General features: G+C 44.5%; 2 long non-coding RNA genes across 2 annotated transcripts in view; both read left to right on the plus strand.

Moving 5' to 3' along the window:
* LOC308652805 overlaps window positions 1-13,909 on the plus strand; it is a 61,679-nt gene extending 47,770 nt beyond the window's left edge. The window contains exons 2-5 of the long non-coding RNA XR_014022900.1: window positions 6,694-6,872; window positions 8,080-8,184; window positions 12,680-12,760; window positions 12,945-13,909. This is a non-coding gene — a long non-coding RNA (uncharacterized lncRNA). The remainder of the gene's footprint in view (window positions 1-6,693; window positions 6,873-8,079; window positions 8,185-12,679; window positions 12,761-12,944) is intronic.
* LOC308652804 overlaps window positions 1-25,561 on the plus strand; it is a 603,613-nt gene that overhangs the window by 137,435 nt on the left and 440,617 nt on the right. The window lies entirely within an intron of this gene.

Genomic DNA, 25,561 nt, shown 5'->3' on the forward strand with positions numbered 1-25,561 from the left:
CATAACAAATTGGTCCTGTTGCTTTGGGCTGTGGTGAGGTAGCATATCAGGACAGAAATACGTAATAGAGAAAAATCACTCGACTTATAGCCAGGACATGAAAGAGAGGATGAGGAAGGGTCAGGGTTCTACTGTCTCCTTCAAAGTCATGTCCCCAGTAATATTAAGATTTACCAATGGGCTCCACTTTTAAAAGTTTTCACCACCTTCTAATAGCACCATGGGTTAGGAACTAAGACTTTAAAACAAGGGCCTTGGAGGAACATTCTAGATCCAAATTTTAGCAGTCTATATTGCAATCGTTCTCCGATGCATTGATGTAAGTATGGAAACCTTTCGCACACAGTTCAGGAATGTTAGGTGATTCATTAGCCATCTGCTGTGAAATTAGCCACACCTCCCTGCAGCTGAGAGATCAGACCAAGGTCTTTTCCTTGGAATACCATGTGTCAGAGGTTCGTATGTTAAAACCATTAGAGAATGTCACTTGTCCAATGGCTGGATAATGAGACTTGAAAATAAGTAGGAGGACTCTCCTTCCCCATCTCCACTTCCTGCTGTGACTGATTCTTCCTGTTAGTATGCAGAAATTCCTCCCTTATTTTATATTCTTTTAGTTGCCTGATTACTTGGCATCTCCACTGGACTGTTTTGTAGACCTCTTAAACTTCAAGTTGCCCAAACCAACTCTTGGTTACCCCTCCCCCAAAGTTCTTCTTTCCCAATCTTCTCCATATTAGTAAACGCGCCACCATTCACCTACGCTCACGCCACAATCAAGGAGTATCTCTTGAACCATCTCTTCTCCTCACAACCCACATCCAATCTGCCAACAATTCTTGGTAATTCTGTCTCTAAAGTATATCCCAGGTTCGGTCATTTCTCACAGCTGCACTTCCCTTGGTCTCCTTTTGAACATTTCTTCTCTTGGCTGGGCCACTGCAATTCATTAGTCTCCCTGTCGCTGTTCCTCTTGCTTAGAGGCCACCCTCTATTTGGCAGCCATAGTGGTCTTTAAGAAATGAGGCTATATTCCTTCCTCTACTGAAGACTCCTCAATGGCCTCTTGGTACCTACAGAACGAAATTCAGTCTTCCTTCATGGTCTTCAAGACCCTCCATGATCTGCCCCACAACACAGACTCCTGACAAGCTTCTTAGTCATAGGTTAGCAGACAGGCCAGGTCCTTAGGACCTTCATGACAGTAACTTCCTCTGCTTGGACTTCTATCTCTATGCGCTCTGCAGACTGGCCTTTTCTTTTTTGGTCTCAGTTTAAATGTGGCCTTCTCAAAGAAGTCTTCTTTAACTTCTGATCAAAAATAGCCCACACCTCCAGTCTCTTAACATCCTTACCATGTTTTATTTTCTTCATAGCTCTTCGAATTATTTTATCTATTGGCTTTACTTTATTATCTGTCTTCTGCAGCAGAAAACATACGGCTCACTGCTGTAGAACCCTCTAGAACAGTGTCCATAGTTATGAGTGAGTACTCAGCGAACCTCTGTTGAACAAGAACAAATCTTAAGACCTTTGAATCACATGTTAAAATACAAAACTCTTTGGAAGAAGAAAGAAAGCAATAATGTCCTCTTGGGCCTTGGAAGGACTGAGGTTCTGTGAGACAGAGGGCATTGCAATACCCATAGAAGAGGCCTAAGACAATACTGCAGTGAGCTTAAGGACAGGCGAGGACAATGGTGGTTTATAAGCAGATGGCTCAGGATTGGATCTGGATCCATTAGGATAAATTTGGAGACTGAAGATGCCTAGGTCAAGGGAAAGAAAGTCATTCAAAGATTGTGTGGAGGGGCTGGGGTTGTGGCTCAGCAGTAGAGCGCTCGCCTAGCACGTGCGAGGTCCTGGGTTCAATCCTCAGCACCACATAAAAATAAATAAATAAAATAAAGATAATGTGTCCAACTACAACTAAAAAAAGAAGAAGAAGATTGTGTGGAGTTCTTAGCTTCTCAAGGTGTTGGGCTGCGTGACCACTGAGGTTTTGACCAACGATGATTGTTCCAAGTTCACTCAGTGTTTCACTCAAGCATTCAGTAGGTATCCCTTGAACACCTACTGTGTATTCAAATCTGTGCCGCTTCCTAGGTTAGGACAAGGCATTGTCCCTCTCCTCATGAAACTCTTAACATAGAAGACAGACATCAAAGAGCTACACAAGGGGGTGGGGATATAGCTCAATTGGTAGAGGGCTTGCCCCGCATGCACAAGGCCCTGGGTTCAACCCCCAGCACCATATACACAGACACACAAAAAAAACCAAGAATCTTCCTGGGTTACCTGGCATCATCACCACATCTTTACATTTTACAAAATGCAGCAAGAGACATGACTTTTCAGGCAGTATTTTGCTTACTGTCCTACAGAAACCCCTGAGGCAGAACCATCTGCATGCTTGGAAGGCTTGTGAACACTCAGGGGAAAAAAATTCACACAAATCGATATTTTTTAAAACAATCCTGCAGTAAAAGTGGGGCTCGAGAATCAGGGCAAAACAGCATTTGTCTAAGTCCTGATTTTACTTGGGCAAGTTGCCACTTTTTTAAGCCTCATTTTTCTAATCCATAAATTAAGGAACATTATAGTGGAGACTCCTTTGTGGAATCATTATGAGAATTAAATAGGGATTGCATGCCAATAATTAGCACAATGTCCGGCACATGCCAAGAGCTCTATAAATATCAGCTACAGTTTTACTAATACATGGTTTTAGCTATGGTTATAAAGACTAATTATTGGGCTGGGGTTTAGACTCAGTGGTAGAGTACTTGCCTACCTAGTATGAACAAGGCCCTGGCTTCAATCCCCAGCACCACAAACAAACAAAATCAAACAAACAAAAAAAGAACTATGCACTGCTAATTATTCTCCCCAGCTCAGTGATTATAAATGAAGGATTTATGTAGCATCCCTGGATGCTGCTGGGCCTTCCCCTCCTTGCACAGACTGTGACCAGGGCTCAGCTAGGCTGGCAGTGAGTCTCATGTTCCCCGAGGACAGGTGCAAGTCTGGTCACGATTTCTCTCCATCAACCTTCTTGTCAGATCTGTAGAAAATGATCAATCCTCCTTGGAGGTTCCTACTTACTGTGTGGCAGCTTCTGAATTATACCTCTCTTGTTCAGACAGATTTCCCCCCAACCTTCCACTGCCTCCTGCCCCGCATCTGTGCTTCCTCTCCAAACTACAAGTAAATGTCATTTACATTGATTTTTAAAACTTTCCCTCTGGGGATCCCATTTCCACCCCCTGTAAGTCTGGGAGGCCAGCCTCTGATTATATTTTTCCTAAGTTTAAGTCAATTTTTATTTGTTATGGAAACATTAAGTCTTCTTCAAAAATAGCCTCAAGTCTTTGGGATAAACTCTAATGTGGGCTGTGTACACACACCAATGACAGGCCAGGAGAAGCCCCTGGGAGATGGCAAGGCTTCTGCTGCAGATGAGCCAGGGAGATGGGGTGGGACAACAAGGGAAGAAGGGAGGAGGAAATGTCTTCTCTGATAAGTGGATGCTGATCTATAATGGGAGGGGACATGGGATGCATATTATATTTATTTATTTATTTTCCCCAGTGCTGACGATTGGACGAGGGGGCTTGTACATCTGGAACAAGCACTTTATTTATCAAAGATCTAGTCCCCATCTCTTTTATACTTTCAAGAAACAGTACTATTGACCTTGTGGGCTTTGCTGAGAGTGTTTGAGGACTAGCTTTTATTTGATACCTATTAAGCATTTAGTAGGGGTGACTTTAAATGTGACTGAACCAACCATAAAAACAATCCTGAGTAGAGGGTATTATTTTCTCTTTAATAAATATGGAAAGGGAGGCTCTGAAGGTTAAATTGGTTGTCTAGAGTCATGTGATCTGTAAGTACAGACTTGGGCTTCAAATTGGGTCTAGCTTAGGCTGACTTTTGAGTCCTGTCCCTTTCATTAGACGGAACCAGAGGACAGTCTCTCCAACATTCTGCCACCTCATCCTGTTTCCAAACATCAATGTTCTTGGCTCAAGCTCCTCATGGTTTCCTTCCTTCCCTAGTTGCATTCACTCAAAACACTGGTCCTTCCTCACCTAGAACTTTCCTTGCTCTCTCACTCCATGCTTGGACAATGGTTGCAGAAGGGCCAGTACTTCCCAGGTATTCTTAAAACATTTCTTGACTAACAACTTCCAATTGACATTGGGACCCCTTGACAACCAACACAATGTCTGACTTTAAAATCAATAAGCCAGTGGCTTTTTGATTATAGTTTTTGCCTTTACTGAAGTTATACCTGCATAAAACTTAAGAGATTCAAATAGTTCTGCAAGAGAGAGCTCCAGTGTGCGTGTCTTTCTGTGTTTTGATCTTTTCATTGTAACCATTAACTCTTGAATTTCTACAATGAAAGCTGAGTTTATACTTCATCCTGTGCCTTGGCACCCCACCCCCAATGATATATAAGCTTCTCTTCCATTCCACAGCCTCCTGATGTTGTAAGGTGCTAATGTAGTGTATTCAACATTCCGTATTTACAATATGAAAATGTAAATTATACTTTGAATGGAGTTCTGCAGTACTCTGTGATTACTTTTTCTTTGCTGGAATGAGTAGCTGTCTGATTTTTTTTTTCTTTTGGTGTAGTTTTCTTTGTGTTAAGCAATCATTAAAGCTCAAACTCTGCCAAAGTTTTAAATCCCTTCCACACGTGCTAGATGACTGAGTCTTCTGTCACAATTATCTGAGGGCAGAAGCCTGTCCTGGGCTCTCCCTGCAGCAGCGCGGGCAGCTGCCCTCTGCATCAGGTGGATTCTGGGATCCCCCTCTGCATTGGAGGGATTGCCTGCACTGCCCCTCTCTGCCAGACACGCTGTGTCCCACAGTCTTCTTCCTCTTTCTTGATTTACTCCCTCATTGGTGAGAAGCTCCTTTCTAACCACTTCATGAAAAAGGGGGCATAAATCTTGGTATCCCCAGCACTTGGCATCATAGGTGCCCAATAAATGTTTGCTATATTACTGAAAGAATAAACGAAGAAAGAAAAGCAAGAAAAACATCAGCGGAGATAAGCTTATCACTAGTGTAAAAGATGAAAGGGAAACAACTTAATGAATCAAGATAATCTGATGTTTACCTGAGCTAAGCTTTGAATTTATGATTTATGTAAGTAATAATGAAAGTTCAGGAGAACACCTGGATTTAGAGAACTCTTATCTTTTCATAAGGCAATCAGGTGCAGGAAGGGAGCTAGGCTGTGAGAGAGCTATGGAAAATTTCTGTATCTTTTTTTTTTCTAAAAAAAAAAAAAAAAAGAAGAAACGACAATACCTACTTAGGAGAACTGTTGTGTTGAGTGAGAACTAGTAGTTGCTGAGTTCTTTGTCATGCCATCTTGCTAAAAATGGCATATAACTTCAACTATTCCAGCACCTCAAACAAAACAAAACAAAAAGTATAGATTCGAATTTGATGTGATAATGGCAAGAGAGGTGACATGCCTAATTCTAATCCTAAATCCCCTGGTGACTTGCTGTGTGTCCTTGGGAGAGGCTCTTCCCTTTCTGAGCCTCAGTGCTTTCTTCAGTGGTGCTAGGTGGCTGGTGACTAAGGTCCCCCACCCCAGTTCCGTGGTACTATGATCTTGTTCTGGGAGATTCCCTCCCGCAGCCCAGCCACCTCCGCCCAGCTGTTGTGAGCATGTTTGCCTTGGAGGTTGACGCTGTCTTGTTCCTGGCACCAGACTCTTTAAGGCCAGGACCCCCTGGTTGGTGTCCTCTGAGATGGACCGGGAAGAAGCAGCCCATGTTCCATTCTTCTGCAGTGTAATGCAAAACAGATCCGGCCTTGGCTCCCCACACCAGGAAGGGGACTTCTTCGTGAAAGCCACCTTGTCAGCGTCAGGCCTGGGTGATTAATGACTCTTTAATCCCATAGCCGAATACCTGACAAAATCCGCTTGGACCAAAAAGGCAGAACAAACCTAATTAGCCCGGTTGACCCACTCACAAGGTGTGGGTTGCTAAGGCTCCCCACAGCTCCAAGAGCAAGCCTCTCCCTGCCTGTCCCTTTCAGGTCCGTGAAAGAATCAAGTGGCCACAATGGGCACCGACTCCATTAAAAGGAGAGGGCTGGCCAATGAATAAACATGCAGGTTACCGTGTTGATATTTCACTGAATGCCATTCTGAAGTGGGGTGTTGGGGGCCTTGGAGGCCTGCGCCCCTGGTATTGTGCTGGGGGAGGGACTGGCCATTTGAAGTCAAGGTGAGGACATACTGGGGGCAGATGGAACCTGCTTTGTTTGTGAAAGAGTTTTTCTGCTATTTATGCTAATGAGTGGGAAACACTTCCCAAGCATTTCAGATGGTTCTGTAATGAGGCCCAGCAGAATGTGCCAACATTGTTGGCCCTGGACAATTTTAAACTCCCACTCCGCACATTAGCAGCCCCTTTCTTTACAGGAAGGCCCTCGGAGGGTGAAAGAGGACAATGAAGGAAGAGTGAAAACATCACAAAGAGGGGCTTTTGTTTCGCCTTCCTTTGAACCCTCTGAAAAGCCCGCTCTCAAGGGGTGTGTTGGGCCTGCCTTTCAAGGTTACTGAACCCAGAATCCCCTGTTGTTTAGCAACATAGAAAGCTGACCTTAATTGACTCCACTTCTGAGCAGGCTTTGTAAATCACTCTGCCCCAGACTGAAATTTCCTGATGGCGTCTGCATGAGCTATGGAGTGTCCCTACATAGGCTTCCAACATGCCAGGGCAACGTGTCGGCCTTCATGTGGACGGTGATGTATAGCTTACCCTCCCTTCTCCCTGAAATTCTCGTGAGGACCTGCCTCGGGATTAGGAGACGTTCTTCCCATTTTGCAGGTAAGAGAAGGGAGGCTCAGAGCAGTTAAGCAATCTATTCAGTCATACACCAAGAACTGGAGCTGTGACCCAAGGATTTTAGATTGTATAATGCATCAGAAGAGATACCTTCACTGATGAGTTTCTTTAAAACATTATTTTGAGCTGGGCGTGGTGGTGCACACCTGTAATCCCAATGACTCAGGAGGCTGAGGCAGGAGAATTGCAAGTTTGAGGCCAACCTGGGCAATTGAGTGAGATTCTGTCTTGAAATCAAATAAAAAGGGCTGTGGATGTAGCTTAGTGGGAGAGCTCCCTCCCTCACCTGCATTTAATCCCTAGTACAAATTGATAATAATAATGATAAATAAAATAACAAATAAACCCATATTATTTGCAGAGAAAGAAGAATATCCCTAGGTGAATTCATGATAGTATTTCCTCCATGAGACTTCTTCCACTCTACTCTAGCTGTAGGCAGCTCATTTGTACCTGCCCCAACCCTTCCTGATCCCCAAGTTGCCCAGCCCCACCAGGTAGATCTTGGGTGGGGCAGACCCGGGAGCTCCATCTTCTGTTTGGGATGACAGGGGTGTGGCAAGGCAGGTCCACCTTGGATTTCACTTAGAAGTTCAACTTCAGTTCAGCCCTCAGAGACATGTCCATACCCTCAAAGCCTTTGAACTAGTAGTCATAGTCAAAGCTGACCTTGGCATGCAACCAGCTGCATAGGATTCCGTGTTCAGGAGGACGCTGTGCTTGGTTTGATACTCTGCTGTTGCCATCTTCACATTTTGGTGATTTCATGTCGAAGCTGAAGCCTCTGCTTGGAAAATAAGATCAGATGAGACAGTAGAACAAGTGGCATATGCAATGGCAGTTCCTTGTTACCCTTGTCCACACAGCAATCTCCATGTTCCAGGGGTGCAGAAATCCAGGGGGTCCAGGAGTTCTGTGAGACCCAAGGAAGGTGTGTCATGGCCACAGCTGAGTAAGTGAAGTGGATGGGGGTAGAGGTGCTGATGGTACTCAGAGACTAGGTTTTCCATTCAAACCTCATGGAACGATTGGATCAAAGACAGTGACATTCTAAGAAACATGAACAACCAAAGGACCCTACCATATCTTTTCTTACTCATCTTCCTTCTCTGTATCAGCCAGATGATTATGCTGAAAATAACGACAGAGGAGATAGTTCTCCTACCATACATACCTCCTTGTCCTTCAGGTTAACCTCATCAGCAGAGAGGGCTGGAGCCTGTGTGTGCATTTCCCAGAGCAAGAACCTCAGCAGAACCTCAGCAGGCTTAGTTTTCTGACTGCTACTGTTCTGGTAAGCAATGACAACAACAAAACACATGCATGTAAGGGCTGCAAAATAAAACTCCTGTGACTTCCATGATTCTATCTAGGAGTTCAACGCCTTTGGATTTGTATTTAAGACTGGCACTGTACAATTTAAAGATAAACTGCAATTTCTGCGATCTCAGCTACTCAGGAGAATTGCAAGTTCAAATCCAGCCTTGATAACCTGTCTCAAAATGAAAAATGAAAAGGGCTGGGGATATGGCTCAGTGGTAGAGCACCCTGGGTTCAATCCCCAGAACCATAAAATTATTTTATAAATAATATTTGATTTATAAATTGAGTTGTTTTATAACTCAGTTAAAAAATAAAGATGAATAGATTAAAACTCAGTTTAAAATTTTCCATTTTTCTTTACTTAGAATGACATTAATTATAAAATTTAAAAACCTACCATTATAAGTTGTGAGAAAAACCACCAGAGAAAAGGAAGAAGCTTTACATTTCAGGACCGTTACTGGCACATTTCCCTTGGTTTTTGAACAAGGATGCCAGCCATTTTATTTTGCACCGGGCGTTGTGGATTATTAGGTAGGCAGCCAGGTTTCTGGCAGAAGACCTATAGAAATGAATACTGTGTGTTAAGAAAAAAATCTGTGATCATAGATCTCACCATTAACTCAAAAACTACTCTGTTAGCAGTGCTGGGCTGCTCTGCATTGTGTTTGGGTGCCAGCTGGGCTGGTGAGTGGTGCTGTATTGCTCCGTGGGCAAAGGGTGTTGTGGAAGAAGCCCGTGTAGCCTGACTTGCTACATGATCTTGACAAGTCACTCACCCCCAGACCTCTATTTTCTCAATCTGCAAAAGAGAGATAGCACCTGTCTTGCTGCTCCTCAGAGGTTCCCTTAAAAACAATGCATAAAAAAGTGTTTCAAAATGTTTAAGATATTGTACTTGTTTCATGTACTTTATAATTTTTATTACCACTAAAATACTATAAAGAATCATAAATTGCTATCTTTGTTCCTTTTGGTTTGCAAATTAATTTTGAAAGAATTCCTGCCAAATTCTCATAAGCTGAAATTCATTTTTTTCCTCCTTTAAACAAAACAAATTCAGTGATAACTGTTTGGAAGGCAATATGGAAACTCAATAGACTCACAACCCCCCTTCCATCCCCACCGCTGGCAGTAATGCAATATACATCCATGTTTTTAAGATTTGAAGTGGTTTGGCCAAAATAAGGAAGTTTTACTCTATAATAGGGGAAAAAAGCAGAATATAAAAATTGTTTATATAGTATTCTGTGATTATACAGTTGTCAAGCTTGTGTATAGAAAAATGACCAGGAAATAAACCAAAAGCCTAACAATTAGAAAAATAAATAACTTTGTATAAGAATGAATGAGCCCTAATCACACAGGCCCTATCATAACATGGTCCTACTGTTTTTATCACACCGTTTGGGTAACTTCTGGATGAAAATATGTCTCTCTGAGTGTAACAGCTGTTTATAGGCAAAAGTGTGATTTCACAGGCAAAATCTGATTAACCTGATGAAGCTACAGGAAATGTGTTCATCTTATTCTTTCAGTGGAGGTTCTCTATTATATGATAAGAACTTTATGATAAATAGCAGGCTGGTGTAATAGAATAATGATTGTATTGGGAGGGAAAATGTTTTTTTTTCCCCCTGTGCCATTGGGAAAGTATCTTCTCTTAGCTTGGACCTCAGTTTCCCCACCTGTTCCTGGAATGGTGTGGAAAGGGCCTCCCAAGACCAACATTCTGTGTTTTGATGGGTTTGTGTGACTTTCTAACCCTTAATACCAATGTGACTCTCAGGGCCACCTGAAGTGAGGCAATAAACTCACGTGGGGTTTCCTGGTTTCCTGTTTCTAGGTGGCTAAATTGACCCAGGCTCTCAAACATCTGATGTCCTCTTTCTTGAATGGGACCATTCTCCCAGGGTGGGAGGTTTTTCTCCCATTGCTCAGAGGGGTTTGCTCTGCTTGGTCTGGCCATGTCCCCAGAACACCAGCACTGGCACACTTTTAAGTGTTTGCTGGATGTCCACTTAGGGTTTCATTCTTATTTATTTCTCCTTCTAGACTTGCAAGCTCTTTAAAGACAGAGACCCTATCAGATTCATCTCTCTTTCCACAGTCCTAGCCACACCCCCCACCCAGGTCCAGCACCTTGTAGGAGCTCAGTCGATGGACATCCAGATATTTTGAGCCGACACAAATGATGCCAACACCCATTTTGCTGCAGTAGATGTTCTTGCTCATGAATGTTCCCAGGCGACTTAGATTGGTCCTAGTATCTGCCTCCAGTCCACCAGTAAGAGGAATGGAGAGGCAGCTTGTGAATTTTAGGAAAGATGGGGACAACAGCTAGAAAATGTCATGTCCCAGAAAATCCTTCCTGTCTTGACTGGAGACCACACCAATCAGGACCTGTGGCTTTCCTTATTTTGCAATGGTGTTTAAAATGGCATTTGGATTAGATCCCAATCCTATGACCCAGAAATGAAAATATTCTATAAACCCATTAATAACACCTACATTCATAATAGGCTTACATAAGAAACAACCTAAGTATCTCTCTCAGCAGAAAAGGTAAACCAGTTTGTTAGATCCTCACTAGGGAATCCTACTCAGCAAAGAAAACAAAGCAAAGTTTAAGGATGAATCTCAAAAGGTAGAGAAGGAAGACACCCAGAATACTGTTGTATAATCTACTTAAACGTAGTTCTCCAGCAGTCAAATGAACTGAGGGTGCTGTAAATCAGAATAATGATTGGCAAACCATGGGGAGACATGTTCCCTCCCAGTATAATCATTACTCCATGATACCAGCCTGCTATTTATTATAAAGTTCTTATTATATAATAGAGACCCAAGGCATGGTGCTCCACTGGAAGGATAAGATTAGCACATTTCTTGTAGTCTCAGGAGGTTAATCAGGGGGCACAGGGGAAATTTTGCGGGTGATGGAAATGTTCTGTGTCCTAACTAACCAGTAGATACCCAGGTTTCATATACCATACTCAGTGAAGAGGACACTGTACATTTTGTCACTTTTTAAATTAAGCCTCGATTAAAAAAAAAAAAAAAGCCACACTATTGGAGTGAAGTTTCATCTGTCTTGTGCAGACTGGCTCTGGGGTCAGAGACCAGGAGGGGAGGCTGTGTCTGGCTGGTGCAGCTGGACCACAGTCCTCACATCCACGAGGGCGGCCCCTGCACGTGGCCCATTTTTCAACTAGGCACTTTGCCGGCACTTGGTGAACGCCTGTTTCTCCCAGGGCTCTCTCCTGGGACCCTCAGAGAACTCTTCTGTTTTCCCCTGGCACTTCTTCAGCTCTCAACTTTTCTCTGTTTTTTCTTCTCCAGGCTAATCCCCCTGTGGTCCACCATGATTCACTGGGTGCAGTTTCCAAACCCTTCTTCCTCACAGTTTTCTTCCCCCAGGATAAGCTCCAGCTGTCCAGGGCCCATTTAAAGATAACTCTGAACACTTCTGCTGACTTCTACCTCCAAAGTGATTTTAGCAGGAGGAGGGAACTGTGAGTCTTAGCCTGAACAACCTTCAGGTTAAACGTTTGTTTAAAATGGAGCAGAGAAAAATGAAAATGTGTTGGGAATCCCACACAGGCCCCTGTGAGTGATTGACACACATTTAAGCAGACACGGTCTTTGTGCAATGCCAGGGGGCTGATACATTAATAGATATAATTTGTAGGCTCCCAAGGAGAGGTTAAAGAGGAGAGCACAGATTCCTTTGAGCTGACTTGGTGCTCCCGTGTCATCTGTCCCCAGACTTAATCAAGTTATCATATCAACCCAGTGTCACTTGGACCCCAGCTCTCTGTCTGAATGAGGGAAAAATTTGCAGACAAATTTCTAGCAGCAGGAAGTTGGTGCTCTCCTGCAAGGCTGGATGAAAAGCACCTGTAACCTCTCAAGGCCTCTCTCCTGCTCCTGCTGGGAGAGCAGTTCAAGTGGTTCCCTTATTTGATTACGCCTCTCAGGCCCTCTCTGGTGTAGGTATCCAATTCACCGCCATGCCCACTGGCTCCCCATGAAGCAGCAAACATTAGAGTCACTCTTTTGTGAAATTATGGGGAAGCTGAGTGGGCCAAGCGCTAGTGTGTGTGTGTGTGTGTGTGTGTGTGTGAAGAGACACATGTGTATAGAGAGGAATGCTGTTAGAAAATTTGGCATTGATTTATGTTTACTTGCTCTAGCACAGAATGACTGAGTGGCATCTCCAAATTCTCACAGTAATGATAATAAACAGTAGGGAGGGGGAAGAAAAGACTATTGCATTAAGTGCTCTGTATTATTATTTTTAAGAAGTTTGCAAAAACTTTATAACAAGTATAAGTTATAATCAGTGGATCTAATTCTATTATAGATTTCTGTTTCCCATGACCATCTAATTCAAGTTATAGTACTATGTATTATTTTCTAATGAGCATATAAATTATGATCGTCTTTGTAACTTTTCACACCAGAGTTATTTATTGCTGGACCGATGTTGACGCCTCGCTAGAGTTGTGCATATCTTCACTTGTCAAGCAGATAGAAGTGCCGTGGTATGTGCTGTGGGCGCGTGCCCTCTCCAGATTGCCTCTCAATGGTTTTCTTCAAAAAATTAAAAGAATATTTATGTTCCTATGCAATAACAAAAAAAGGAAAAAGGAAAGGAAAGAAAGGAAGGGGGAGAGAAAGCAAAAGGGAGTAAAAACTCTGCAAGACAACGTTTTGTGTTCCTTTCAGGAAATGTCAACGCCATGGGGGAAAGGAAAGGCAACATCTTTCCATCCGCAGGTGCTGGAGACGCGTCTATAACCTGGGAATCCAGAACACGTGAGGCGTTTTCCGATCAGCCTGGCACTGCGGCTCCGGTGGAGCTGGCAGCGCTGCACACTCAGAATGAGACTGGACTTGCCCCCGCGAGTCGGGGACAGTGCTGGGCTGGTAAGACGTGGAGTTATCATTCATCTATTCATTCCCAGTGGGTTAAAAAGGGAAATAGACCCTGCTGGACTCAAGATGCCTATCGATTCACCCCTTTAGCAGGCAAGCAGGAAGACGCGTAAGCCCCTCGTGGAGAAGTCCTGCCCGGTTCCCACTGGGGCTCGGGAGCCAGAGGAGCTGAGAAAGGCGGCGGGACCCCGGGCGAGAAGCCCGGCGGCTTTTATTTTACGCCATAAAGGCCTTCACAATGTCTGCTGGAATTTCAACAGTTAAAGAGACCCCCTCGGCACAAAGAGGCGCTGCGACAGTAATCGGGAAATAAATTTGATTTTCTGAATTCTTTGGCAGCTGGTGACAAAGGGCCAGGTATGGCGCCGCGGCAGGGATGATCCCTGCAGAAGGCGGCCGCGCGGCGGGGGCGTGCGGCCCCCCGAGGCACAAAGGCGACCGCGCCGGGAGCGCGCCACAAAGGAGCTGGGGCTCCGCGGCCGGGGGCGACGCGGGGCGGGAGTCGCCCGCCCCCAGCTAAGCGGGCTATCCTGCTCCGCCACGTTCCCGCGCGGCCGCCAAGGCCAGAGGCGGAGGATCAGGGGCGCAGTGCTGGGTCTTCGACCTGGGACTTCAGGGGCCTCCACCGGGCCACGAGCAGCAGGAGACTTTTATAGCTTAAATCAATTCAAGAAATGTCAATTAACCCCTTGCCTAATTCAGCCTTTGGCTGGGGTTTTTCAAGGGTCACTGGGGAATTCCCTTCCCTGTGAGGGGCCCCAATTTCCCCCAGGCTCACCAAACCAAGGAGGCCCCCTTCCTTTATTTATAGGATTATATTTTGTCGTTTCAAATGTCTTTCCTATTTGTGTGTCTGTAAATGGCTTTCAGGGCAGTGGTAGATCTTGTTCCTCTTTAAGAGACAAACCAGAAGTGCTAGGGAGAAACCCTAGGAAATGGTGCTGCTAGGCCTCTCAGGCAGGAATAAGGACTTCATTCATTCATGCACGCATGCAAGCAAACACTAAGCATCCCCTTTCCCTCCAGCCCTTCACTGATCTTTGACTATTCTGATCTCCTCCAGTTACTTCACGCTTCTATGTCTGCTGTCTCAGCGCCTCTCCAGCGCTATTGGAATAGAACCTCCAGCTCCCCCACCAGCCTGGAAGCCCCAGGGAGGGAGCAGCATTCACTTTTTCAGCCACACGCCCCAGCCCCCTCACTTATGGAGATGCATGCCCGTGTTGAATTTTCTCAGCGCCCCTCTTCGATGTTCCAGCAGCCACCACTCCAGAAGCACATCAAACTTGGGTTCTCTTCCTTTCCTGTTCAAAGTGAGGCAGTCCACAATTATTTGTAGGGGATGTCAAGAGTCCAGAAAAGCTGGCTTGGATAGAACAAGATGTGTTAGCATGCAGCTTGCTAATGCTTGTACCTTCTGTGGTGGAAGCAAATATGTAAGTAAAAAGAAGATGAGCATTATTTTCTTGTGTGTGTGTGTGGGGGGGGCGGCGGGGGGGTGGTACTTGGCATTGAATCCGGGGGCATTCTTCCATTGAGCTATATCTCCAGCCCTTACTTTTTACTTTGAGACAGTACCTCACTAAATTGCCAGGCTGGCCTCGAACTTGCAATCTTCCTGTTTCAGTCTCCTGCGTCATTGGGATTACAGGCAGGTGCCATCAGGCCCAGCTAGAAACCCAGTATCCTTATCTGCTATTAATCTCCTGGTTATGACAGGACTTTTTTTTTTTTTTTTTTTTTTTTTTTTAGTGCCGAAATGGAAGTCTCTTGCTGGACTAATTCTTCCTCAGACTGAATTCATTTCAGCAAAAGTTTCTGCATGAATCTTTCTCTCAGAACCAACAATATTAAATAATCATACCAAAACCTTTTGCTTAATTTCCTCAGAATATCTCAAAGAAACACTGTTTCCTGTTGGAGGCATTTCATTTCAGGCTGATGTCTCATTAATTTCAGAGTAATACAATACCTGTGTGTAAATGCAGCGTTTGCAGTCAGCAGCACAGAGCCCGAAAATGAGGTCTAATTAAATGAGAATCTCCACACAGAACAAGTACCCTAGGAGTTCTAGAAAGATACATGATTCTCAGCTTGGCACAGTGACAGCAGCAGTGACAGTTTCTGTCTATGTCATATTTCTGTGTGTTATACTGGTAGCATGAGGATGTCATTGTCATGCTCATAGGATGTCAGGTATGGAAGCTTCTAGCTGTTATATTGTCTTAATTAGCTATTGCTGCATAACAATGACCACAAACTTAGTGGCTTAAAATAACACACATTTATTCTCTCACAGTTTTGTAGGGTAGGAGTTTCATGTACAATTTAACTGGATCCCCTGTGTCCTGGCCTCTTACCTATGGGTGAAATTAATGTAGCTTTAATCAGGTATGGGCCAAGGCTGGGGCTCATCTGAAACTTGAATGGGGAAGATCCACTTCCAAGCTCATGTGATTGTTGACAGGATTTCATTCTTCCTCAGCCAGAGGCCACTGTCATTTCCTTCTCATGTGGGCCTCTCTAATGGCAGCTGACTCTAGCAAAGCCAGCAAGGGGCCAGTCAACAGAGAGAGTTTGCCAGTAAGATTGGTGTCACAACTCTATGTAATATGATCATGCGGGTGACATCCCACTGCATTTGCCATATTCTGTGGGTTACAAACAAGTCACAGAACTTGTCCATACTCGAAGGGAGGGGATCCCACAAGGGCTTCGATACCAAGAGGTATGGACCTGGGGGCTTCCTCAGACTCTGTCCACCACATTCATTATATCCACAATTAAACTGATACCCTATAATACGGGTGTGCCCTGGTCACAACCTTAAGGTGTTAGTTTGGTGCCTAGACTCAAATCCAGGACTTTTATTTTGCCTTTTGCTTTTTCCTCTATAGAATACTGATAGCCTTCCATCATTGTAACAAATACCTGAGAAAATAAGCTTACAAAAAGAAAAGCTGAAAAAAAAAAAAAAAGAAAAGAAAAACTGCTAGTAAATCACGGTTTTGGAGTTTTCAGTCCATGGTCAGTTTGCCCTGTTACTTTTGGACCTGTGCAGCACCTCATGGTGGAGGAGTGTAGCAGAGCAAAACCATTCATCTCAGGGCCAGGGAGCAAAAGAGAAAAGGAGGAAGGGACTGGGGTCTCATAGTTCCTCCAAGGGCATGCCCTCGTTGACTTCAAGGCCCTCCAGCAGACCCCATGTCCCAGTAGCTCCATGCTGGGGACCAAGGCTTTACCACACGGGCTTTTGGAGGACACTCAAGATCCAACTATAGACTATACCTCCATTATACAAACTTAAAACATAAGAAACCTCTGGCTTTGAAAGCAGGAAGTTGTGTTCACATAACAGTCTAGGTGAACTGCCACCCCCAACCCCAAATCTGTGTGGTCCTGACTACAGAATTCAAGGAAACACAGCTCCCCTGCCCCACAATCATCCCTAAACCAAAATGGGAGGAAGTTTAGGAATCAGTGAAGTCAGGACATTTTAAGAATCTCAGGGTTTGCTTAATCCCTGACCCTACCCACCCACCCTAATCCCCTTTCCCTGAGTTCTAAAAAGGAGAAGTGATTCATTCAAGCTCATAATGACACAGCCTGCTTCTCTTTCTTTTTAACACACTTGTAGCTATTTCAGAGAGTATATTAAGGAGTGGATGACCAATGGAACAGCTGGACTTAGGTCTCACTCCTGTCCCTTCTCTCCATAGCAAACTGTAGCTCTGGGTCCACAGACCCACCCAGGCTGTGATTCAAAAAGGAAAACAACACAGCATGTTGCCTCTTAAGAGAAACTTGTCAGTTCATAAATTCTGGGTATGCAAAACCTCATGTGATCACTTGGGATCAACTTGGGATCACAGATATAGTATTGTGTAATACCACCTTGACTTCATCTCAGTAATTCAATAAGGCAACAGTTCCTACCTCACAGGGTGGACTTAAGTCTACTTTAACGTACGTGTGTGTGTGTGTGTGTGTGTGTGTGTGTGTGTGTGTGGAGGGTGTTTCTGGATCCAAACCTTTGTCTAACTCAGTCACACCGCCTCTCTGCCTGTGTGTACTGGAGATAAATTTTCTGGCTTCAGATCCCTTCATTTGGCCAGTCTCCCAGCAATTATGATCAATAGTTCCTCCTGCATTTATGCTCTTATAAAAGAGACCTCTGGCTGCATTCATGTTCTGCCGTCCTCTGAGAATAACTGATAGAACAAATGAAAGGTTATAATGAGCCCTGTGCCTGTCCACGTTAGCTTAGAGGCCCTCAATTACCTCTCCCCTGGCTTTGAGGAGTGAAATCACTCCACCTGTCCGGGTAGTTCAGAGAATATGATGAGGTTGCCTCTTGTATGGGCTAGCATGGGTTTCTGAGCCTGCGCTGCCTTTGAGTTTTATTTCTGGGACCCATGTGAACTTTCTGAAGGCACTCTTCCCCTTCCCTCCCCTTCCCTCTCCTCCCCTTCCTCCTTGCTCTCGCTCTTTTTCTATCTTTCTCTTTCTCTCACTCTCTTTTTAGTACTAGAGACTGAACCGAGGGGTGACTTACCACTAAGCTATACCCCCAAAACATTTTATTTTTGAGACAGAATCTTGCTAAGTTGCTGAGGTTGGTCTCCAACCTGTGATCCTCCTGCCTCAGCCTCCTGGGTCACTGGTATTATAGGTGTGTGCTACCACCCCTGGCTTGAAGGCACTTGTTTTTTAACAATCAGAAATATAGTTCAGAAAAATAGCCATCAAATCACTGGAGAAGAAATAAGAAAAGACATTTATTTTACCAGTAAGATGATCTCTTCTGGAATTCATCACTAATTTGTGAATGTATTTCTATTTTTAAAGTCCAGATCAGCAGTAGAAGAACGTGGATTGATTCACACTGAATTTTGGGCTCGCTGACCTCGACATTCGCTGAATGTGGACTATCAGGACTGTCCCTTTGCACCTGTTGCTCCTTGTCCTTGGAGTAGCTTCCAGCTCCTCTTTCTGACACACTTCTTCCTGCTGCCTGTTAGGACAGCTGGACTGTCCCCCGCTCTGTGAAGCTGGCTGCAGTTCCTGTTTCCCACCCTTTCCTCACCATGCACACAGGCAGTCCCTCGCTGGACTCCCGCTGCCCCTCCTTGCAGCCTTATCTGCGGTCACTGTGTTTTCCTAGGAGGCTGACAGATGTGAGAGTGAGGATTTTGTCTCACTCATCTTCATAGGTTTTTCAGGACTCAGCTTATACTGGCTCACATCCATGGGTGGGTGGATTGTAAATCTCTTGAAGGAACATCTCTTTGATTGGCTGGTTTGACTTCTTTTTAACAAATAGCTTACTAGCTTTCCTCCTAGCCATTCCTGGCTAGATGCAGCCAGATATCTAACAGCATTGAAATGATATGGAGCTGCCAGGTACAAATACGTGCTTAAAATAAAATTAAGACCGGCCTGGTGGCTCATGCCTGTAATCCCAGCGGCTTGGGAGGCTGAGGCAAGAGAATTGTGAGTTCAAAGCCAGCCTCAGCAATGGCGAGGCCCTAAGCAACTCAGTGAGACCCTGTCTCTAAATAAAATACAAAATAGAGCTGGGGATGTGGCTCAGTAGTTGAGTACCCCTGAGTTCAATCCCTGGTACCCTGCCCCTGCCATAAAAAAAAAAAAGAAAGAAAATTAAAACTTCTAGGTAGAAATGAGGTGCATATGAATCAGTGCACTCTGGAAATCAAAGATCATACTGCTAACATCCCCTGTTCCTCATCGTAGCTGACACTGAGCACTAACAGAGGGTTCAGACAGCATGCTGAGGGCTTGGTATAAAATTATCACAAAGTCTCTCTCAGGTGCTGTTATGTGCATCTTGCAAATGAGAAAATCAAGATGCAGAGTTGGGCTGTTACCCCAGGTCACCTGGCTAGTGGCAGAGGCAGGTGCTAGAGCCTGAGGTATCTCACCCAGAACCCAGCTCATGACCTCTAAAAGAAACAAAAACTGTGTCCCGGGCATACATTGGCTGTAATGCAATTCAACATTGTACACTGCCATGGTGCTGTGATACACAGAAGAAAGAGATTGGGCCTCTGTCCCTGAAGGTTTTTTTTTTTTTTTTTTTTTGTACTGGGGATTGAACGTAGGGGCACTTAACTACTGAGCTTCATCCTCTCCTTTTTTTTTTTTTTTTTTGTATTTTATTTAGAGACAGGGTCTCACTGAGTTGCTTAGAGCCTTGCTCAGGCTGGCTTTGAACTCACGATCCTCCTGCTGCAGGAGGATCCCAAGCTGCTGGGCATGGGCCACCGTGCCTGCCTGGTATCCCTGAGGTTCTTGAATGAGGGGCAGGGATGGGAGCTTAGACAAGCACACAAATTGTTGGAATGCAGGAGGAAATTAAAGTGTCATAAAGAAGACAGTGTGCCATGGGGGTCCTAGGGAAAGCAGGAAGCCATACAGAGGGTCAGGGAAGGCCACATGGAGTGGGTGGCACATGAGATGAGACTTGAGGGACGATCTGCAGGAAGGGATCTGGATGGAGCTGCGGGCCAGGTGGGAGCAGTAGTGTAGAGCCTGGAAGGGTGGGTGTGGCCAGGGCTGTGTGCCCAAGAGTTTGTGGTCAGTCTGGTGAGCAGGGCTGGGGCTATTTTAAGTTAGCCAGAGGACCTGCTGTCCAGATGCATGGAGCACTAGAGGTGGGCCTGAGGCTCCAACCAGCTCCCGACCCCTCCCTCCTTGCTATCTCCACTGTTGCTTTGTAGATTTCTGCTCCTCCTGCACTCGCATTTCCTGTGCTCCTCCCCGTTACCCTTTAATTTTGATTTGCGAATTCTGTGGGGATTTCTTCTTACCCTTCATATATCTGAAGGGATCAGCTCGTCTTTCTGCTACCCCTGCAGCTGGCCCCACCTGGTTCCCTTCGCTCCCTGTCCCAGCCCTGTGACCCTTCTCGGAATTCTCCCTGCCTGCTCCTCTGCACTTCCAGGAACACTCAGCCCCAACTTTAAAACATCACTCAAATGCTCCTTTTGGCCTCTCTCGGCCTAGGTAAACATTAAAATTCCATTGTCTATAAAGCGAATAAAAATTCAGTCATGAGAATCCATATAAGGGGCTTTTAAATGAAGTAGTGCTCAAGAGTTCAGCCTGGAAGGTATTCAAGGCAAGGGGCTCAGGTCTACTATCCCCAGCCCGGATAACTCGCCACCTCTGCCTGAATGCGCCTAGCTCATCCTCTGGAAGGTGGGCAGATGGCCCAGCAATGTGTGAGCAGCTTCGCCTCCTTCCTTCCTCCCTGTTGCAAGCAGCCAAACCTGGGTTCACTCACTGTCTGTGCCTGGTGGCTTCTGCTCATTCATGTCTTCCATTCCCTGTGGCAAAAGGAGGTTGTGTGGAAATCCAGACATGCTCTGAAGGGGGTGTCTTGATTTTTTTTTATTTTTTATTTTTGGATCCCTTGTCATGGTTCCCTGCACACGGGAGTTATTCAATACGTGTTAGCTGGGTCACTCCCTTCCAGTCCACTAAACTCCACGTACTTGAAATCCTTTCCCTAGACTCTCCTGGATAACTTGCTCTACAAGAGCAGTCCCAGGCACCCTAGCTCCTTCTGCCTGGCTCTGTAGGTCTTGTTCCCTGGAATTGTCTTTATGTGCTCAGCTCTGCTCAGACTTCTTCCTACTTACCATGCCCTGCTAAAGCTACTTGACTCTCAAAATGGAGACCTTGAGTTCAAACTACCCAAGTAAACACAAACTCCAAAGTGATGTACAAATATAGGCAAAACATCAAGAAATGATGGATTTTCTATGAAGGATCATATGAGATAGCAATAGTAAAAGGAATGGTGGGCTAAGGAACCACTTTTAAGTATTCAGACAAAGCAAATGAAAAAGAATTGGTTATAGTAATATTAAGAGAATAGGCATCTTTCTTAAAAAGCATTGATGAGGTCTGTCTTGTAGATTTCTAGTCAGAAAACATATTTTGGTTGTATGATTTCTATTCTGTCTACTTCCAGAAATGGTTTGAGAGATATAGAACAAGTCAACAGGAAAAGAGAAATAATTCATTACATATTAGCCCAAGCTTTAAAACTGTGACCTCTTCTCCTCTGCCTCCCGTGTGTGAGATGAAGGGGTTAGAACAGGTCATCTGTAAAGTTCCTGTTGGCACCAACAGGCTATGGTTGATGGAGAGCAGCATGATTTCTTATAGGAGTGAGTTTACTTTCTGTGTGTGTGTGTGTGTGTGTGTGTGTGTGTGTGTGTGTGTTTTAATGGAGCAGGGCACTCATTCATTACTGGCCATTCTTTAAGTATATTTTTCTCTGATTAGACTGTGAGCCCTCCAGGGTCAGGGCTGCCATCTTCACAGTAACTGGCACATAACAGATGCTCAGCAAATATCATCTAATGAATGGACAGGGAAGGCAGGTGATTTCAAAGAAGGAAATAGAATTCTCCTATTCTTGGAAGGAAATTTCCTGGGAGAAAAAGATTTTAAACCTGTCTGAACACTTTCTTCTGGGGTCTTTTCCCCTGTCATCTAAAGTTGGTGTAAGCCTCGAAGCATAGCAGGTCACCCCTGTGCTGGGTATTTTCAGTTTTTATTAGCTTTCTGACTTCTTTTAGATTCAGCTGGTGTCTTCCTGGTTATCTTGATCTCTGACAACAAGGTAATAAAATAAGCAGCTTTGCTGCTTGATGGGGAGGAGCTGTCCATGTCCACCTGGCCACGTGTTCAGAAGTGCCTGGGTTGTTGTGGTTCAGGGTTCTCACTCCTTCTGAGCCACAGAGATGTCAAGACATTTCTTCAGTGGAAAACTCAGTCATCCATCCTGATGTTTTGTCTTTAGGAGTAAATATCTTGTAAGATTGTACATCAAGATTCTTATTGTGTGGGCTGGGGTGGTGGCTCAGTGGTAGAGTGCTCGCCTAGCATGCATGAGGCACTGGGTTCAATCCTCAGCACCACATAAAAAAAACAAAACTAATGTATCCACCTAAAACTAATAATAAATAAATAAATATTAAAAAAAAAAGATTCTTATTGTGGAGTCTATTGATTTTATAGGGTCCAAAAATATTCTGAAAAGTGGACACAATATGTCGAGACTAATGCCCCACTGAGACTGAGGGATTTTCTTCCCATCAGAAGAAATGTCACAGTCTTAGTTTGGTCAGTTTGTTTTTCCTTCCTTGGTAGGAGGTAGGTAGCCTTACACCAACTTTGAATTCATTTTCCCTTTTGGAAAAAAAATTCATAGGATCACACAAATGGAGACCACTGTTGAAGCTTCTTTCTTTCTTTTCTTTTTTTTTTTTTTTTTTTTTTGCATTTAGCATGATGTTTCATGCACGAATCCCATAGTATCTTCTCCTTCGGGCCTGGAAAGGGTCCTAGACAATGTGGTTTCCAAGGTTTGCTGACTACTGGAGTCCTAGCCAAGGGAGGTCAAGTCCTGAACAGATTCAGTGAGCAGAACCCACTCTGTAAACCCAAGTCAAGAGCCTGGAAAAAGGCTGGACAAGTGTTATGCCTTGCTTGGCTGAGCAGATAGAATGAGGAGAAAAAAATAAACAGACAGAAGATGATGACTAAATTCAAAAAGTGAAATTCAGAGGTAGACAAATACAAAGAGGGGTAATATCGTCACAGAAGTGAAATTAAGAAAGGGAGACCTGAGTAGACGAGGACCTGTGCAAGTGGGCCCAGTCTTTTGTTTATATAGTGGGAAACCGAGGCGAGGAAAAGGGCCAGGATGGCTCAGTGTCACACAGTAAGTTAGTGACACAGCGGGGGTGGGAACTGGGTCTCCTGACTCCAGGGCTGCTCACGGGACACCATGAGGTCAGCCCAAACTTGTTCCTCTAAGATCTCGTATGTTTAGTGCAGTCAGAGGGTCAGAGAAGAAAAAGAAAGTTGGTTAGTTATGGTTTGCCCACTGCACTGGGCCCCGAGCGAGGCCTTCTCCCTGTAAGCACTCTTTCTCTGAAGAGTGGTTATGAAGGTTTGTTGGTTCCACTGGCCTCCTAATTCTTCTGGAAGCTTCAGCAAAGAGAAAGGGGAAAAAAGAAGAAAAAAAAACAAGTAAATCTTCTGTTTTGGATCATGAGAGGAACCCAGAAGAGGCCCCACTTGAAGGCTCACTAGGCTTTTCTTAGAGAATAAGATCTTCCCCAAATCTGTAGTTTCTTTGAAGCTTTTTCTTTTAATTTTTTTTCAGTCTTTAAATAGGAAGCAACTCAAATATTTCTTTGATGGCATATGCTTCTTCATTTGATTGGCTGGCAGACAATATCATGAAAAATCTGATATCTTCTCCTTCCTCCTTCCCTGCTCTCCTTCCCCCTGGCTGAGTCCAGGACTTCCTTTCATGCCAGGCCCTTCCTCTCCAAGTCCAAACCACGGCCTGGGGGCGCCTAGCCTATGATATTCCTGCTTCCAGGAAGGCTGTGGCATCCGAATACAGAGAGCCAAAGGATCTACTCCTATGCTGAGTCGCATGGGGATGGGGCTGGAAGAGTCACCAAGGTCGGATTTTGAAGGTCTTAAATTGCCAAATGAAAGAGTTTTCTCTTGATGCTCTAGGCCACGGGTGGCCAGAGAAGTCTTTAAAGGAGAAACATCATGATCAGGTTGAGTGTTGAGACAAGACTGTGGAGGAGCTGTGTGCAATTGGAGCGGCAGAGAGACGGCTTCCCAGGCTCGGGATGCTCTGCAGGAGAGGTCCTGATGGCTGGACCTTGGGTCGCGCCACAGTGACGACAAAAAGGAGATGGATTCAGTGCATATAAAAGGGAGATTCAAAAGGATCTGGCTGTGATGAGCATGGAGAGGGTGGAGAGGATTATTTGGTTGGGGAGGAGGAAGTGGGCAGGGAAAGTCCAGGAACATCAGGTTTCTGGCTGGGAGCTAGAATACATCCAATTAAGTAAGGAGGCAGAGATATGGCAGGATGGGAGCTATGAAGGAGAAGGAATGGTGCATTCCTCTTGGGGCATCCTGAATTAAGGAGCTCTTGGGACATGCAGATAGATATGGGATAGACAGGTCTGGGATCAGGAAGGCACCACAGCTAAGCATCCGGACCAGCTAGAGAGATGGTGATGAAGCCAGGTGCAGGGGACTCTGGTGGGTTTATGCCTAGATGTATGTCCACTACCCTAATCAGAGTCTCTGTGTCCTCTACACTGTCACCCCATTGATCCTTCTGAAGCACTCAGCTCAGACTGAATGAACTACCAGTGTGCACAACCTTCAGTGGGTTTTTAATGCTCAATGAAAGACTTTTTTTTTTTGTTGGCAGCAATAAAGAATTGGCTTTCTATATACATAAAAGTCTTGAATGTTTCGTTTATTTGGGTTTTTAAGTGTTGTGAGGAAGTGAATTCAAAAATTTAATTAAATAATTTTCTTTATTTTTTATTTTTTACTTTTTTTTAATTGGTTGTTCACAACATTACAAAGCTCTTGACATATCATATTTCATACATTAGATTGAAGTGGGTTATGAACCCCCAATTTTACCCCAAATGCAGATTGCAGAATCACGTCGGTTACACATCCACAATTTTACATAATGCCCTATTAGTAATTGTTGTATTCTGCATACCTTTCCTATCCCCTACTATCCCCCCTCCCCTCCCCTCCCATCTTCTCTCTCTACCCCATCTACTGTAATTCATTTCTCTCCTTGTTTATTTTCCCATTCCCCTCACAACCTCTTATATGTAATTTTGTATAGCAATGAGGGTCTCCCTTCTCAATGAAAGACTTTTTCCAAGGTTTTTCATGTCCTAGCCCCTCTCTGCTCTTCTAGAATTGTTTTTATCTCCATACAAACACCCCATGCACCTTACAAATTAAACTATATCTTTTCTTGAATATACTCATTCTTTTCTGTTTGCTTAGGATGTTTCTTTCACCTTTTCCTCTTGAAAGCCTATCCTGTTCACAGAGAATCAGATGAAATCTTCCTTGGTCACCTGCCCCCCTATCGTGATCTTTTGGGTCCTTATGCCTCCTGATTTGAATTGTGACACCCCTCCATGTACCATGGCCACATGGTTGTGATCCTCTTCAGCTCCCCCAAAACAATAGGGCTAAGTTTCATACCACATGCCTCAAGGAAGGGATGTAAGGAAATATAGAACTAGGAGAACGATTATTAAGACAGACCTTGGCTTTTGAGTTTTAAAAGTCAAGGATATGAAGTTCTAAGGACTTGGACTTTTGAGTTTACATTTTATGTAATAAATAATAGATTATTTGGAAACAGATGTGAAGCCAGACTTCCTAACTCCCAGATTAGAAGCAGATTCTCCAGATTGAGTGAAAGGAGAATTGGAGGGATCAGTCTCCAGGAATCCTACAGGCCGGGGTCTGGTGGGCACCAACTGCCACTACAGCTACTCAGTCTCTAT

Source organism: Spermophilus citellus (genome assembly GCF_964194105.1).
Source record: "Spermophilus citellus genome assembly, chromosome: 7".
Classification (NCBI taxonomy): Eukaryota; Metazoa; Chordata; class Mammalia; order Rodentia; family Sciuridae; genus Spermophilus; species Spermophilus citellus.